Below are 15,642 nucleotides of genomic sequence, written 5' to 3'. Positions count from 1 at the left end.
GATCGTGTGAAAATTAATAAATTAATTTGGAGATATTTGAATCTTGTGAAATGTTTAAAAAATGTTGAAAAAAATATGAATAATATGAAAAGTCATATATGGAAAATAAATCATAAAAAGGAAATGTCATTTTAAAAGCAACATGTGGGGAAAATGATTAATGTGTAAATAAATGAATTGTGTAATCAAGAAATAAATATTGTGAAATAAAAACTAAATGATGTGGAAAAAAATTAATGATGTAAAAGTAAGTGAATCATACAGAAACTAATATGTGGGAAATAAATTATCTAAAACTCGTGTTAAAAATAAACCCTGGAAATTTGATCAAGAAAATGAATCATAAAAGTTTTAACACGATTCATACACTCACGAGAAAAATGAATCGCCTGTAAATAAACGAGTCGTACGACAAACCAGTGTGTGAAAACGTACAGTATATAAAAGTATGAAACACGTTAAAGCTAAAGGAATCGTGTGCAAATTTATATGTGAGAAAATGAATTATATGAAAATAAACAAATCCTGAAGCCGACGGGATAGAACGTGTGGGATAAAGATTTTTTTATTTGGAAATAAGTGAATTGTTAAAAATGAATCAAAACAAATGTCATTTGTAAAAAAAGGAATCATTTGAAAATATATGAATCTTTTGCAGAGTCATATCAGAAAAGACTTTTTAGACAGTGAAAATTTTACGTGATCTCTATAGAGGGACTTTCAAAGTCATGAAGAAGTGAGTAAAAGCCTTATTTTCATTTTTTTTAATCACAAGATTTGAATTAATCCGTGTGAGGAACTTCAGCAGCTGTTATGAGCACTGAAATGGTGCCGGGTAGGTGAGCGAGAGTGGTTTAAACACTGTCTAATATCCATTCGGTGCCAGATTAAATCATGATAATGAATGAGCTTTTCATGTTCAATTTAGTAACGTAATATAAATCTTCAAAGGATTCGATTCCGCACCTCCGAGTGAACCACCTGTGACTGGCCTCTTCTTCTGCCGAGGATGTTCGTCAGCTTCAGAGGCGTCCCGTTGCCCGTGCATATCGATGTCATCAAAAGCTCCATTTATTGTACTCACCCAATTAAATTGAGTTGTGATTCATGTCCTTGAGCAAAGAAAGGAATTCATCAGCTGGGATAAATTTTCCATGGTAGACTTCCTTTCAAAGAGGCGTTTCTGCCTGCGAGTCTGGATACGACCGAGTTCCTTTATACTGCTGATTAAAACCAATGATGTGCTCCCAACCATCTCATTCTCTTTAATGGATAATAATAGCTTATCACGAATCACCTCATATTTCTCCCTCCGGCTATTTTCATTCTTATGTACAGTAAATGTCGTTTCAGGGATTTTTTTTTTTTCTTTCCCCCAATATTTACTTTTTTTTGCTCTGTGCTAATGCTACATTGCATAAAGTTAAAACACTGTACCGTCATCTGTATGCTGAAACTCTGTCATGGCATTTTAATAGAAAGACATGCTTGTGCGCTCTGACATTATGACTGCGCTGACATTTTAGATATTAATGTTGTGCGTGCTGTTTTGCATCATAATATTACACGCGGAAATGTTTCGTTCTGATCGCCGTTGCTGTCGGATAACGTGCTGTTTTTCGTGAGGATCTTAAGAAAAAAAAAAAAAAGAGAGAGAAAGTTGCGTTTGGGTTCTAGCATTAGGGTTGCGACATTTAAACTCCTGTTGACCTGCAAAGTAACACATCAGATGTGAGAGAGTGTATCTAGTCATTTCATAGATAGATAGATAGATAGATAGATAGATAGATAGATAGATAGATAGATATTCTGTATAATAGAATTGTATTCATTCAGGAAAACAAACACACAGCACCTCCCACTATGGGCTTGAAAAGAAAATTCCTAAATAAATATGTATTTGTTCCCCCGATCCCATCTGAAACTCTGTTACAGTAAATCTGGATTGATTTTTCTTAATCGTCCAGTTGCCTCCTGGAAGAAATTCCGATCCCCGATTTAAACAATATGTTGTATTGTGTTCTGTCCGAAACTGAAATTGATCCGACGCTTTGAGCAGCTGTTCTCTAATCCATTCCATGTTGATGGGGATGAACTCCAGGGTTAATTGATGAATCAAATCAAGCCAGGCCCATTCGGAGTCCTTCACACCGGGGCTATTAGCTGTCCATCATGGCGGAGAACATTGCAGCCGGACAGCGCATGGGCAGGCCGAAGCCTGGCGGGACCATTAGATCCTAGATTGCAGTGATCAGTGAGTGATGAGGAATTGGACGGCGGTTTGGAATGGGCTGCAGGGACCCACTGGCTTCATTACGCTTGTTCATCTTGTGTTGTGTGCCCATGTCAGCTCTTCCCCCTAAAGTCCACTTGGCTCCAGCCCCACGTTATCACCACACAGTATAGAATGGGCTTTTTCACTTCTCGCTGTGGGCAACTCAAGCAAGCTCTGACCATGTATTTTTCTGGGCAAATGCCTCGAAACGTCTCGCTATCTGTTGGAATCGGTTTGAGGTCGGTCTCAGGTCTGGTGAAGGAAGGGCTGAACTTCTCTTCATGGATTGTTGCTTATTATGGTCTTTTTTCCTTGCATAATTTGGAACTGAAATGGATTGTCATGAATCTCTACAAAAAAAAAAAGTGGGTTACCGGGTTTGGTTGGCAACCAAGAAGCTGAGGGCAAAGTCCAAACATGATACTACCACCACCATGCTTTATCATGTCGAAGGCGTTCTCAAGATGATGGGTAATATCAGAAAATGTAAATGGGGTATGAAATGAACACAATGCTATCACCACCATGCTTTAGTGTGGAGACGGTGTTCTGAAGTGTGGAAATGTGAAATAGTCCTGCAAGCTTCTTCGTACCGGTTCATCTAAAGCTTCTTCCGTTAGCCTCAGTCTCTTAAGCCCTATTTGGACGCGATTAGTTTTATGTGGGGACGTGGAGTAATGCAATTTTACCTCAGGACGTTTGTAATATTAGTTGGCCAATTCGCACGGGACAAGACATCTCAGTAAAACTAGCAGAAGTGGGAGGGGTAAATCGCTTTACACACCACAGTAACCTCCTTGTCGTCATGTGCGTATGACGTTGCTTCCTGTTATCACATGCGCAAACAGACAACATGGCGCCTCCATGCTTGCAAAATGCGCCAAAAACTACTTTTAAACAGGAAATGACAGAATTTTACCGTACATATTTACAGTGGGTCTATTCGGACGGGATTAGTATTACCTGAGGTAATTTTTCCAGACCTTTTTACAGAAGGTAAAAGTCGCCGTAATCTTTACTGACATTGTCCGTAATGATTACCGAGATGGCACATTCGGATGGGACTAAAATCACAGAGAAGCTCTGGTAATAATTACTTTACCCCCACGTCCCCACATAAAACTAATCCCGTCCAAATAGGGCTTTAGTCTTTTGTTTCCTTCTCTGACTGACGCACTCTTTACCTGGTTAAATAATATTTGGTCACGTTTGTACCATATCCCTTCCGTTACATCATGATGAATTTAATAACCTCCTGATTGATACCTGGACTTGTTTTAAAAGCTCTAGTGGTCTCCTTGATACTGTTTAGGGTTTTCACTCTGAGGTGGTTGACAAACAGGTGTATTTAAATCATGATCACTAGATTTTAATATTATAAGCTCTCCATCGACTACATTTCATTTCCTGGCTAGAACGCTACAAAAACTGGAGTAAGTCTGAGGGGTGCAAATATTTATGCAATTCCAGTCCTGTGTATTGTTTGGCCTCATATATACTGAACACATCTAAGTTGCAATTTGTCCAAGCTGTAAGTTATAATTAACTGTAAATCTGTATCCCTAGGAGATCAAGCCAAAGTCGTTTAAGTCTGTTGTGGAGGATTAGCCGCTCGATAGCTGTCCGTCAGCCACCAGCTCTTACTCTGGATACAAACAGTTCAATATCCAGTCATGTTTTTCTGAGAGTGAGTCACTCTAATGAAACTAGTGCAAGCTTGGAGTAAGACTTTGTTCCCCATTTCATTTCTTTTGCACCAACATACCGAACTAAAAGAATGTGGCTTATAGAGTTTAAACCAAGACATGGATTTCATTCATTCACTCATCTTCTACCGCTTATTCGAACTAACTCGGGTCACGGGGAGCCTGTGCCTATCTCAGGCGTCATCAGGCATCAAGGCAGGATACACCCTGAACGGAGTGCCAACCCATCGCAGGGCACACACACACTCATTCACTCACACAATACGGACAATTTTCCAGAGATGCCAATCAACCTACCATGCATGTCTTTGGACCGGGGGAGGAAACCGGAGTACCCGGAGGAAACCCCTGAGGCACGGGGAGAACATGCAAACTCCACACACACAAGGCGGAGGCTGGAATCGAACCCTCAACCCTGGAGGTGTGAGGCGAACGTGCTAACCACTAAGCCACCATGCCAAAACATGGATTTAAATAGAATAAAGCAAAAAGCATAAAGTCAGTATGGACTTGTAATAATATAATTTGTATACTGGTGTCTTATTAAGGGGTATTTCTTTGTACAACTTTCATAAATCCGGTGTCGATGGGATGGGATTGGAGGATAGATGGGTCTCCATAACCATTTCAAACAATCTGGCACCTGTGGCTCATCCAGGGTGTATTCAAACCTCAAGTCTCCCGATCTTCCATCACCAGGATAAAGTGACTAATAAACTTCACAGCTCCAGGGTCACTGCTTTGCTCCTGTGCTCAAGTTACTGTCTATGTAGAGTTTGGTGTTTTCTCCATGTTTCTGTGTTGGTTCTTTCTGGTTCTTTAGTTGATCCTACTAGGTACAAGGTCTACCCTAGTGTCTGATGCTGTGTGATGCCATTTAATGGACAAAAACATGGACAATTGAGCATCTACTGTAGTCTTACACTGAATACTGGTGTTCTTGGCATTGGCTCTTGATCCACCAGAGATGAATGAATGAAATCAACCAATGAAGAAGAAAATCTTTGGTATTGCAGATTATTAACAGCGATCACAATTTGTTCGATAGTTAATAGGTATTAATTCAGAGAGAAAATGATAAGCTGTGGTGTAAAGAAATCAGGAACAGGAGAGAAAATCAAATGTTCTGGCTAGTGATGAGAAGCTTCTCCCCCACAATCCATGTTCCATCTTTGATTTCCCAGTAGATTTGGGATTACTGGTTTCTTGAGGCAAATCCCTGTCTGATGCCACTTTGCCACATCTGGACTAAAGGCTTTGTCTTTCCAATCCACCTGTTTATGAGGCTTCTGGGGAATAAAATATCATTTTGATGAAAATATATCTTAAAACCTGTATAAAGGTTCGAACGATGGCTTTTACAATAGAATAATCGAATTGTCACTTTTTTATACTCAGCTAATAATTAGTAACACGAATGAATCTATTAGATGAGTGCAAAAGTTTGCACCCCCCCTTCCTTGTTGTCTCTATAGGATAAAATATCGGCGTGTCATCCAACAGCTCAAAAACCCAAGACTACAAAAAGAAATGATTCTGTGAATCATTGAACATATTTCAGCTTTGTATGAACCACATATGGTGGTTTTCAGAATTGTATACATAATACTCACATATCCTTTCAACAACACACTCCGCTGAATAAGTGCACAAGCAAAAGGGATAAATAAAGATCTGATCACCGCCATGACGCACCAGGAGCTGGAAGTGAAGCATCGTGGTACTTATTAGGCTCTGTGTTTGTGTCACGGGATACAATGAGGACGGATGAGAGCGTCGACTCCACCCTATCCGTTCGCCCATGTGGGCCTTGCGGACTTAGGGAAATGGCAGCCTATGACAATATCTCTATTAAGAGTGATGGAGAGCATGTCAGGGCTTGAGCTTTATTAATGGCCGGTCTGCTCTGAAGCAGCAGCGGCAGCAGCGGCAGCAGCACAGTGGCGGGTGAGTAATGCCACTCAGCCAGACTTCCCACACCTTTAATATACACCTATACACCAGTGCTTTCAGTTCCTTGGAAAGGCCATTCGTTGTGATTCATATCAAAATATAGTAACAAATGATTCGTTTCAATTACCGGTAGCATATGGTGAAAAACAGAAGGAAGAAAAAAAAGGTAGCATTTTCCACCGAAAGGTTGCTAAATACGACGCAAATGAAAATGTCTCACTGACTTGAATAATGTCCTAAATATGTTCTTATGTGACATATAGTCTTACTAATAGATTTACCTGGGAAAATACCACCGGATACAGGGACCGGGATAACTTTCAGTGATAACTGTATTCATATTTCACACGGTGACCAACTGAGCAGGCAAGCTGTCAATCAGGAGAGCTCCGGAACTCTCCGCTGACATTCAGTGCCCTTTTCACATTTTCTCTAGGGATGGAAAAGAATAAATCACACACATACACACACACACACACACACACACACACACACCACTGACCCAGAACTCATAAGGCCAAAGACGAAGGATGGACTGGTACAGATTCATCACCTTGCTTCTATGCAAATCGATTATGGCACCCTCCGTCTGCCCAAAGCAGGCTTGACATTTGAAATTAGGGAGGAATAGAGCCATGAAAAAGGACATCATAAACAAAGATTAAAATGCAGAGGCAAACTGATGCGTTGCACAATCGCAGAGGTCATGCAATTACGCTCTCATAAAAGATGATCGTGATTAAAAAGCGTAAAAGCAAAATGGGAAATAATTTAAATAAATAAATAACTATAGTATAGCAGCAAAATGTTAGTGCTATGTTGTACAGTTGTCTGACTTTCTTTACAGGTGACAAAGAAAACATTTTTTATTAATTTTTTTTTTTTAGATTTTTTTTTCCTTAATTATACTTAATTACAGTGGCACATATTTTTGTACTACACCTTAATTATATTTCCAAGGAAAAATTTATTTACACCATCGAAGCCTTCACATGCCTCCTCTCATCCGTCTCATGACGGCACGTTACCCGTCGTTCTTGTAGCCTCGGTATAGCATCCAAGGGTAACATAACATCGGTTATAGCTATTGGACAGGGGTCGCAACCCACGGCTCCGGAGCCGCAAGTGGCTCTTTCATCCCTCTGCTGCAGCTCCCTGTAGATTTGGAAAATAAATATTTAATTTAAATTTATTTTATTTTAGTTAGTTAGTTTTTTTTAAAAAAAATTTAATTCTAAATTCTAAGCTTATGATGCTCTTGTAACTTTAAAATAAACCGTGTTTAATTTTTTTGTCGTTCAAAATATGCGTCATAACTGCCGACTTGCGAAACCCGACCCCGATTTTTGGTTTTGGTTAAAATTTTTATGTCATGAATACGAAGAGGACTCGATTAGACATTGAACATTTTATTTGAAAGTAACCTTCAACCCAGCGTCTTTTTTGTTAAGGTTAGTTCAAACTGTTCAAAATATTTTTGTTTGCCTGCAGAAATAAAATTTCGTTTACTCTGTAGCAGTTCATTGACTTCATAAATGCAACACACTACAGTTTTTTCTATATTTTCCATAAAGGTAAAAAACGATATATACGGTGTTATCTTCATTTTAGATGTCAAATAGGTTTTGTGGCTCCCTGTGTTTTTTTTTCTGTGGGAAACGGGTCCAAATGGCTCTTTGAGTGTTTAAGGTTGCCGACCCCTGGTATAAGGAGACCTTCTCCTGCTACATGATGTAGTTAACGCTTTAGCATTTTGAACGTGTGATTAGTGCATGAAATGGTTTTAATGAGCTGGAGTTAGCAAAACTGGTAGGATTGCTTTGCTAATGCTAGGTTAGACTAGCATCAACCCCAGAAATATAACTGGCTAGTCTAGCAAGTCAAATTCTAGCTGATGTCAAGCATGTAGTTGCTTTGCTTAATAAAAGTAAAAAAAAAAAAAAAAAAATTCACATGAAAACAAACATCAACTTAATCGGTTAATATGCAGACTTTGTAAACTTTGCGTAGCGATGTTTGACACATTAGCTTTGCTTTCACTTAAGTCTATTTAAAATGTCAAAGTATATCTTCAGCAGACAAACTACATGTTGGTTAAATTGTGGATTTATTAAATTTCATCCCCTGGCTGATTTTTTTTTTTTTTTTTTTTTTTTTTATGTTTCATGTATTTAAGTATATTAAAGCAGCTCAGATATACAGCTGTTTGGTGCTTATCAAATGAACCCCTGGCTGTTGAACCCTGTCTACTCCTCACTTTTAATCTCCTTAAATGATCAGGCCTTCTCTGCCTTGTTTATGCTTAGAGCCTCGTCATCTTCAAGCTTTTCTGCTCTAATCTGTGTCCTAGAGAAAAGAAGAAAAAAAAAAAACAACACCGACAACATAAAACATAACAGGCCTTATCTATTTCAGTCCATTTTCCCCTTATTTCAGTTCCTATAATCTGCCGTGATGTGAGTTTATCCTTAATGTGATGCTCTCAGCTATAGCACTAACGCCCGATAATAAAAGGTTGCGGGTAAAAGATGGGTGCGTCGGATGACTGTGAAGGTTACGGCATTGATATAGCACCTTTTCTGGGGTTGTTGTAAACAATGTGAATAATCGCCGAAGCCGACGGCTTTGGATGGAGTTTTACGTGCCTTCCTTGGATGCTATAATGCAGGGTTGTTGTTTTTTTTTTTGTTTTTTTTTGCTCTAATGTTCAAGGATAGACGGCGTGGTCAGTTCGGGAATGGGATCGTTTCCCTGGTTGGATTCGTTCCCTCTCATTAGCACTAATGACTCGAACCGGCTGTATGAAACGTGAACAGATGACCGGTGATTAATGATGATCTTGTGCTCTGTTCTCTGTGTGCATGTGTGTGTGTGGGAAAAGGTCAAGGTTGCTTTTGCATGTGAAAGTGTGAAGGGTAAAAATGCGCTGCGTTGGAGCGTACACATGAAAGGACACAAAAAAAAATACACGGATAGGACGTACTCGTGCACAAGTTGAGCGTAGGAGCCGGTGGAACTCTGGTTGTGGTTTTGATTAGATCCTACACCACATACAGGATGTACACAATTAAGTGAAAGAATTTAAAATAAATACCTTATCATCGTTACCTGACAGCTCTGGCATCTTGGATTTGATCCTGATCTCCGTGTCTGTCTGGAGTTCCACATGTTCTCACTGCATCCATCTGGGTTATATCTAAGCTTTCACGACCTTCCAAAAACATGCTAGCGGCTGGTATGCTATGCTATGCTAAATAGCCGCCAAGCGTTAACATGGACTGCAGTCTGATGGTTCCTGAAGTTTCTATAGAGCTACAGCTCTGTTCTTTGGTTCAGGTCCTTTGTCCGGAGGCTGCATCTGACATCTACGCGGCAACACAAAGCACAAAGTAAGTTCGGGTCATTTCCGGTGGAATCATTCCTGAGTTCTGTCCTGCCTACAGAATGGTAGAAAAAAAGAATGTCCATTTAAACCAACTAATTGTTACTTCAGTTGTAAAAGTGCTGTACATTTGTTGAAGGGATTCATCGCGAAGTGATTTGTCAGTGTATATATTAGCTTTTGTTCAGCACTTTGTTATCAACATGGCCGACAAATAGAGACCGACTTGTCATTCCGCCCGTGTTCTGATCTTCTCTTTCGTGAATCTGCCTCAGTGTGCAGAACTGTCACGGGCAAAGCCTTCTTCGTGAACGTCCTCGGTGCTCGAAGCATGCATATTCAAACGCAAGGAAAGACTGATTGGTTAATTAAGATTCAGTCAGAAGAAATTTGCAGCTCAGGCGTAGGAAGGGCTGGCCGTGCCTACCAAGATGTGTTTAAAGAGTCCAACAGGCATCACGCAGGTCTGCTTTAATCTAGCCTTCTCGTTTCGCTGTCAGAAGCCCTGCGCCTTACAGACGACCTAGCAGCATGGGTGAGAAAGCAAAGTGTTTATGTTTAGACATTGTTTGGAAAGAACAAGCTATTTTAAACAACTAGGGAGGTTACCACTGTCCTTTTAAACTTCTTAAAGTCTGCGATCAGGAAAACGCTTCACTTCCAGCTAGGGCTATTTTTACCAACAGAGAGCAGAGCGAGTGAACATGAAGTGCACATTGAAGTGCTACTGCGTGCTCTTACTATTTATTATTGTTGTTGTTGTTGTGCCTGTTTGAACATCTCTGGTGATGCAGGAACAAAAACTGGCAGCGGTTCCTGGTAATCTGCCAGCTTCTGAGAGTGAGATCCTGTGTGATGTGTGTGGTAATTAGGGATGGGATCATGTCCTGTTCTGGAGTTATACCAGGATAAGGAAATAGTTACAGGAAAAAATTTATTTTTAATGACATGTTATACTGTATGTATGCTATGTTACGCATTTTGCTTTGTAATGATCCTATTTTAACCCTTTTATTGTGAAAATAAATTGGCTCCTGTTACCACGTACGTTCTAGCGAATAATCACATGTTCTGTTTTAATCACTCCAAGTTAAGAAAAAATTAAAATGCAGCTTTCTATGTTACTGATGGGAGAAAATTTTAAATTACAGCTTTATATAGATGTTACAACCACTGGTATTCTACCCAATCTCGCCCAATCTACAGCCACACTTTCCCAATCCCATCTGCTCTTGAGAGAATTCAGACCAATCCTATTCACTGCACAGACAGTCTTGCTCAATCCCATCTGCTCACCAAAGACCAACAGTCCTCTTGACCAACCCATGGACATTCCTTAACGAATTTTGCCCAATCCCACCCATTCCCCCAGACATGCTTGTCCAATCCTGAACACTCATTCATTCATTCATTTTCTACCGCTTATCCGAACTACCTCGGGACACGGGGAGCCTGTGCCTATCTCAGGCGTCATTGGGCATCAAGGCAGGATACACCCTGGACGGAGTGCCAACCCATCTCAGGGCACACACACACACTCTCATTCACTCACGCAATCACACACTAGGGACAATTTTCCAGAGATCCCAATCAACCTACCATGCATGTCTTTGGACCGGGGGAGGAAACCGGAGTACCCAGAGGAAACCCCCAAGGCACGGGGAGAACATGCAAACTCCACACACACAAGGCGGAGGCGGGAATCGAACCCCCAACATTGGAGGTGTGAGGTGAACATGCTAACCACTAAGCCACTGTGCCCCCTCCTGAACACTCCTGAAGGAATTTCCACCAATCATGTTCTCACTTGTACAGTTTGTCTAATCCCACCCACTCTACGGCACTATTGACTAATTCAACTTGCTCCAAACACTAACTCTGAGCAATACTTTTAACTCCCCAGACATTTTTGACCAGTCCTTTACACCCCTTAAGCAATTCTGACCAATCTCACCCATTTCTCAGACACTTTTGACCAATCCTGGAGGAATTTTGTCTAATCCCACCCAGTCCACATGCACTTGACCAATTAATCCTTCTCCCATCTAACTCTGACCAATCTCTTTCATATATATATATATAAATATATATATATATATATATATATATATATATATATATATATATATATATATATATATATATATATATACCACACTTTTGACCAGTCCTGTATACACCTTAAGCAATTCTGTCCAATCTCATCCATTCCTCCAGACACTCTTGACGAATCCGGAAGGAATTTTGTCTAATCCCACCCACTTTACAGATAACCAATTCATCCTTATCCCAAACTAACTTCCTTTCATTTCCCAGACACTTTTGTTCAATCCTGAACCAATTCTGAGCAGTTGCCCCAATCCCACAGAGACTCTTAAGCAATCCTACAGAAAGTTTGATAAATCCTTCCAGCTCCCACAAAAACTATAACCCCATCCCACCCTCTTGCACACTTTTTGTTCTGTCGTGGCCTTGACCAGGGTCAACCTAACATTCAAAAGTCACCACATGGACTTGATGAGAATCTTCATGTCCATCATTTCAAGCACTTCCGATAGGATCCCGATAGTCTGTTACATTTTTCCACCCTTTAGATGATGTGCATTAAATGAAATGAGAATCCGTACACTGGCAACACAAAAACTAGCAGCATTCCATTCTCAATCATGTCACTGCATTATTGGACATGCCTTCACACAGCAAATGGAGAATATCAAATAAAACCCGAGCACAATCACATACGACGGCTCGTTTCCTGACAACGAGGGGGGAAAAAAATAAAAATAAATAAATAAAAATGAAGAGGAGATTCGAGAGATCATCATTTGAAATTCAGTGGCGGCTCCAGCGAATGCAGTCACGCGTTTGACGCACCTCTGGTGTCGTCCTAATTTCATTGCTGAGTGGACAGACTAACCAGATTTTCTCTTCAACACCCATAGTGCAACATTCACCTGGAACAAATATGAGGAATAATTAAATAATCATCCTAGCATCATGGGTATCTGAGCCGCTCGACGCTGCAGGCAGAGCTGTCTATCGAACAGAAGGCATCTCTGAAGGTGAAGTTAGGCATCATGCTGATCGCTTACTTAAAGCGCAAATCTGCAAGGACCATCTCTGAAGTGTAGCCCAGGCAAAATCACCAGCTTTTCACCTTGTCACGTTCCAGGAGGTTCAAAATGACCCCTTTTTAAATTTTAAAGTAGAAGTTTTACATTAAATGTTCATGCTAAACACATACATACTGTACAGTCAGGGTTCCCACGCGTCCTGGAAAACCTGGAAATCCCGGAAAATTAACGACCAATGTTCCAGTCCTGGAAAACACATGGAAAATGAGAGAAAACATAAATTGTCCTGAAAAAAATCTTGTTGTCCTGGAAAATTATTATTTTGAAATCTTCTTGATCATTTAAAGAACAGTTTACAACTGGTCGAAACAATTAACAGTTAGTAACAGAAAGCGCTCTGTTCAGGGATGCTGAGTTTTTGTTATGCTGTTTAATCTCGCTGTGACGGATGACGCTGTCTTGTGTTGGAGGTTTCAGGTGCTAGGAATGGTTTATGTGCTCGAATGTTTTCAGCAAATGGTGACGGGTAAGCAGGTTATATTAACCTTGTTAATCTGAATATCATGTGCAAGGGGAATGCACAGCAAACTAAAGCATGCATGACGGCATTGGACTGAGAAAGGAAAGGGTATTAATATGTGCGGTCTTTTTATTTTATAAATGTTGAAATTTCATTCACATGACAAATTGTCTTTAAAAGTATAGTTAAGTAATAGCCATAAAGTGTACATTGTTTTTAAGACTTCTGGAGAGAAGAACATATTACTTTAGGCCGTGAATGTGTGAGCCTTGTCTTTTTTTGCTAAATTTGAAATGTCCTGGAAAATGATCTGTGAAAAAGAGTGGGAACCCTGTACAGTGTTAGCATGAGCAGAGTTTGTGATTAGTCCATTTGGATCGAAGAGCGACAAAATGAACTTTGGAGACATTTTAAGCGACGAAAAAAAAACACGGTTAGAGGAAAACAATCAACAGTGTGACGACTTGGAGCTACTGTTTCCAACACAAATGTTGGGTTAATTCCTATAACAACATCTTTTGACAATTTGTCAACATTTTAAGTTATTAAGACAAAACGGTCATTTTTATCTATTTATAGTTACATTTAATATTGTGGATTAAAACCTTAATGTTATAGCAGCTTTAAACAGTCCCTTTTTTTTCAAACCAATCAGTGTTCAATCAAGTCGTGGCCTAATGGTTAGAGAGTCTGACTCCTAACCCTAAGGTTTTGGGTTCGAGTCTCAGGCAATACCACGACTGAGGGGCCCTTGAGCAAGGCACTGAACCCCCCCAACTGCTCCCCGGGCGCCGCAGCATAAATGGTTGCCCACTGCTCCGGATGTGTGTTGACGGTGTGTGTGTGTTCACTCTTGTGTGTGTGCACTTTGGATGGGTTAAAGGCAGAGAACAAATTCTGAGTATGAGTCACCGTACTTAGCCGTATGTCACGTCACGTTTCACTTTTCAGATTTAAGTGTTCAAGGTCACTCTTGTCTAACAACTGATACTATTTATTCAGCTCGTTCTGCCTATAAACCCTGCAAAATTTTAACGTACTTGCAAAACGTTAACGTACTTGACCGCCTTGTGATTGCTGGAGTAGCATGCTTACCATGAAAGACAAGCTAAAACATCTTAATTAATTAATTAAGTAAATCCTAACAATGTGCCATGATTCCTACTGTGAACATCTAAAATGTCTACAAAACTAGGTAGATGTTTTCAAGTGTGATTAAAGACTTAGATTTCTCCGAATATGTTTTGTTACGGCTTTTTTCCCCCCACGTTCATATACACTGACGTTGGAGACTCCTTCTATGCCTCTATGGTGTATTGTTCCGTATATGCTCTAATAAGGGGGCACGGTGGCTTAGTGGTTAGCACGTTCGCCTCACACCTCCAGGGTTGGGGGTTCGATTCCCGCCTCTGCCTTGTGTGTGTGGAGTTTGCATGTTCTCCCCGTGCCTCGGGGGTTTCCTCCGGGTACTCCGGTTTCCTCCCCCGGTCCAAAGACATGCATGGTAGGTTGATTGGCATCTCTGGAAAATTGTCCGTAGTGTGTGAGTGCGTGAGTGAATGAGAGTGTGTGTGTGCCCTGCGATGGGTTGGCACTCCGTCCAGGGTGTATCCTTCCTTGATGCCCGATGACGCCTGAGATAGGCACAGGCTCCCCTTGACCCGAGGTAGTTCGGATAAGCGGTAGAAAATGAATGAATGAGTGATCTAATAAGACTGATCTGAAATCATATCAAATCGTATGTAAATGTAACTGATGTAAATGATGGCACGTTAACTGCAGATCAGAATGAATGCCATGCTTGTATTGTAAAAAAGGAAAACGCAAACAGAACCTGAAACTCCGGCTGCCTCCTGCAGACTACTATTGTTTTCTGCCAATATTGTTGGCTTGGTTTCGTGTGTTCGTCTTTACAGATTTACAGTGAGGGGGAAGCGGAAGGTTCGCAGCCAGGCTTTTCGGCAGGCCGAGCGCTATCGCGTCATCTCAGGCGTTTGGAGGGAGGAAGGGAGCGTAGGCAGCTTGGGTAGGGCACAGCACTCTGCCAGGCTGCTGATAAGGATGGCAGGAGCAGCTGGCATGGAGTAGAATCATCTCCTGCCAAGGCTGCCGCTTCCAACCAGCGCTTCCTGACAGGACGCCGCTGAGCAGAGATGCAGCGCTCCATTAATATTCACACAATCGAAATGTCAAGGAAACTTACTTTCCCCGTCTACTCGCATGCAACATCAGCAACTAGGCAAGCAGATAAAGCAGAAGGCTGCTGTGAGATACAGTGTGTGTGTGTGCTGTAAGTCCGTGTTATACTATATTTTTTAGTATACACTCAACTAAACTGGGAACTCCGTGTACATGGACAAAACAATGCAAAGTGGGTTGCGCTTTTTTTTTTTTTTTAAATATCACTACAAACTTAGGTTTTCACAACAACCTGGCTTTCCAAGTTTAGCTCAATGAGATGAATTGGACTGAAATGTGTGGTTGGGGGTTCGATTCCCATCTCCCTGGGGGTTTCCTCCATGTACACTGGTTTCCTCCAACTAGTTCAAAAACATGCTTTATAGGCTGAATACCATCTCTATATATTATGTAGAATATGTGTGTGTGTGTGTGTGTGTGTGTGTGTGTGTGTGTCAGAAACTAACCTTCAGACATTTTTCTGAATGTTCCACAACATTCAATGCATCAATAACTGGATAAAAAATCATTACATCAACGGTAATCATGCACGA

Source organism: Tachysurus vachellii, chromosome 10 (genome assembly GCF_030014155.1).
Source record: "Tachysurus vachellii isolate PV-2020 chromosome 10, HZAU_Pvac_v1, whole genome shotgun sequence".
Classification (NCBI taxonomy): domain Eukaryota; kingdom Metazoa; phylum Chordata; class Actinopteri; order Siluriformes; family Bagridae; genus Tachysurus; species Tachysurus vachellii.
Note: the sequence above shows the minus strand (reverse complement) of the source record.